The following is a 3,605-nucleotide window of genomic DNA, read 5'->3' on the forward strand; positions in this document are numbered from 1 at the left end:
GCTCCCTGCACCCTGGCTCTCCTCTGGGTCGGCTCCTTTATACAGCGCTCTGCAAACAGTCCCCGGGAGGGGCGAGATAAGGGCAGGGGGCCAGGACCATCTGGGAAATGGGGAGAGGAATATGAAGCGGACCCAGAGCCAACAGCTGTGAATCACGGCCCAGAGAATGTCCCTGGCCAGACAAACGGGGGGGAGGGTATTTACTGGAGGTGTTCATGTGAGACTGTCCTATATCTGAATCATCCTCGCCCCCAGCCCCTGTTTGTATCACTGCCGCAGGAATCTGCAGTGGTGGGAGAAGCCCGTCAGTTCATTACAGGGCCAGGCCAGCATCCCCTGGGGATTGGAACAAGCATCTAAATCCTGCCCAGTGAAACCGTTCCTGTTCCTATGCCATTTTCTGCTGGTACAATAGCCAGTTACTTCCAATAATATCCCTCTGGTACTCTGCAGGGAATGCCAATGAGAGACCATTTGTGCACTATGGCCCCCCCACTGCATGGCATGTGTCAGAGCTGATTTTGAGTCTTGAATGTTGTTATGTATTTTTAAAATAAGATTAAAGGAAATTTTGAAAAGACCAAAACCAAAAAAACCATAACATTTTATTTGAAAATTTCAAACCCAAACATTTTATTTTTTTGGAATTTGGTTTAAGTCTTTTTTAATTTTTTTTTTTTTAAACCAAAATAATTTGCAAAAAGTTTTGCTGTTGCCCAATGTGCATTTTTTTTGCTCCCACCTCCCCCCCCCCAAAAAAAGACTTTTGTACAAACAATGTCACTCAGTTGTAATGTCACTGTAGTTGTAATCTAGTCACTTCTAGTACAAAGAGTTTGAAAAAGACAAATATGTGGTGAGGTTATGCAACTACCTGTTGGTGATAACCCAGCCTTCACCTCATTGTGGGTTCTGGCCAAGGAGTGGGAAGTGAAACCATGTGAAGAGTTAGCACTTTAATAGTCCTTGGAGCACGGACTTGAAGAGTCCTGTCAACCAACAGGACAGTGAGTTAATATTCCCCTGCACAGTCCCGTTCATATGGACCCTTTACGCTCAAAGGAAAAAATCTTTTAATGCCCCAGCAGTCAGTTCCTAATGTATGAGAATTTGGGGATCAAGAAGGCCCTATGAAATAATGGGCTTAAAAGAGATTTGCAGGGAAAGAATTGAGAGGTATCGGCAAAGCTATGGGGGGTGGGCGAGTCCAGGAAAGTATTTGGTCCTGGTGCAACTACTGCTGTAATACTGCATCCTGTTCTGGTGTCTACAGTTCAAGTCAGGTGTTGATAAACTGGAGAGGGCTCAGAGAAGAGCCTTGAGAATGATTAAAGGATCAGAAAACATGCCTTAGACTATGTCTATACGGACAGTGGCAAAGTCGCCACCGTCAGATCAATCCTTCTGGATCGATTGAGCAGTCAGTGTAGACACGCTCAATCGATCAGAAAGTCGACCTAGTTAAACCACCCCCTTAAGTGGCGCAGTGCAGAGAAGATGCCGCGCAGAAGGGAAGCACAGCAGTCGATGGGAGATACACACGCTACTCTGCGTAGCTTGCGTAACTCCCGTCGACTGCCGCCGAATCTCCAGGTAAGTGCAGACCAGGGTTTAGTGAGAAAATAAATAGACTGAACTCCTTGAGTCTAACAAAGGGTAGGTTAAGGGGTGACTTGACAACCATTTAAGTTTGTACATGGGAAAGAAATATTTGATAATGGGCTCTTTACAAGATCCAAAGGCTAGAAGTTGAAGCTAGACACATTCAGACTGGAAATAAGGTGTACATTTTTAACAGTACAGGTAATTAGCCATTGAAACAATTTTCCAGGGGTCATGGTGGATTCTCCATCAGGTGCAAGTTTTCACTCAAGATGGCAGGGTTTTTAAAAGATGTACTCTAGTTCTAAAAGAATTATAGCTACAGCCCATAGGAGATCAGAGCAGATGATCACAATGGTCTCTTCTGGCCTTGAAATCTACAAAGAGGGGAGCTGCAGGGCAGGACTGAGGGGCACTGGCAGAGCTGCATGGGGAGCCCAGGGCTGGAATAGCAGCGGGGCTTCAGGGCAGGATTGAGGTATGTCTCTGGAGAAAGCTTGTAGGACCCCTTTTCCACACCCTGGTGGTGTTTGTAGTGTCTCTTGACAATCCTGAATCTTCAGGTGTGGGGGAAAGAAGCCCAGTGACCCAGGTGAGGACCACGGGAAGCAAGTGAGAAGCTAGCAGAAAAGCAGACAGGTTCCCGTTGAATGTTTCATAGAGATTACCCGATACCAGGCAATATTCTGGTTTTGATGAATCCTCATTTTTCCTTTGTCTGTGCTGAGCACAGGGACAGAGTGGGAGTTCAGGGGGAGGCAGGAAAGCAGGGAGCAGATAACAGAGGATTTGGAAAGCGGGGGCAAGACAGAATTTTTCTGGTTCATCACGTACTGACTTGGCTTTGTTACAACAGGGGCCGTAGGGAGCACAGTGGCTTTGAGCCAAGCGCCAGAGCAGCCAGCTGCATATTTACAGATGAGGCATTGACTTGCTGTGGGGCCCTGGTCCAAGTCACCTAACCTTGTTCTAGTGGGAGGGACTCTGGGTAAACGACCAGGAGACCCAGCAAGGACACGCAGGCTGCCTTTGCGCCCAGCTTCCGTGGGGCCGGACATAATGCCAGGGGGTTTTGCAGCCCTTTCGTTCTGGTGCCCTCAGTGGGCGGGAGGGAGGCTCATGCACCCACCCAGAGCTCCATTTCATGGCTCTCAACACGTCCCATCTGCACAACCCTGGGAGGGCTCCATGGTGCAAACCTATGGCTCGGACCAAGGGACCAATAACAGTAATTGCAGTCAGTATTAGGATTTGGGCCAGCACTTTGGTTACTGGCGGGGGTTTGTAACGCTGCGCAGAGTCCCCGCCAGTGAGATTCATGGAGAGGAATCTCGGAAACATTTAGAGACTAGGAAGACCCAGAGCCTGGCATTGCATTCTAGACCATCTTGGCTAATAGCCATTGATGGACCTATCATCCAGGTGCTTTTCTAATGCTTTTTTGAACCCGGTTATACTTTTGGTCTTCAAGGCTGACAGTGCATTGTGTGAGGCAGTACTGTCTTTGGTTTTAAACCTGCTGCCTATTCATTTCATTGGATGACCCCTGGTTCTTGTGGTATGTGACAGGGTAAATAACACTTCCTTATTCACTTTTTCCACACCATTCATGATTTTGTTAGACCTCTATCATATCCCCCCTTAGTTGTCTCTTTTCCAATCTGAACAGTCCCAGTCTTTTAAATCTCTCCTCATATGGAAGCTGTTAATCATTTTTGTTGCCCTTCTGTGTACTTTTTCCAGTTCTAATATATCTTTGAGATAGGGCAACCAGAGCTGCATGCAGAATTCAAGGTGTGGGCGTACCATGGATTTATAGAGTGGCATTATGATATTTACTATCCCTTTCCTATTGATGTCTAATATTGTTAACTTTTTGACGGCTGCCGCACACTGAGCGGATGTTTCCAGAGAGCTATTCACGATGACTCCAATATCTCTTTCTTGAGAGGTAACAGCTAATTTAGACCCCGTCATGTATATAGGGTTGGAATTATATTTTC

Source organism: Emydura macquarii, unplaced genomic scaffold, assembly GCF_026122565.2.
Source record: "Emydura macquarii macquarii isolate MOO-44397 ecotype Brisbane River unplaced genomic scaffold, CSIRO-AGI_Emac_v2 contig_2527, whole genome shotgun sequence".
Classification (NCBI taxonomy): domain Eukaryota; kingdom Metazoa; phylum Chordata; order Testudines; family Chelidae; genus Emydura; species Emydura macquarii.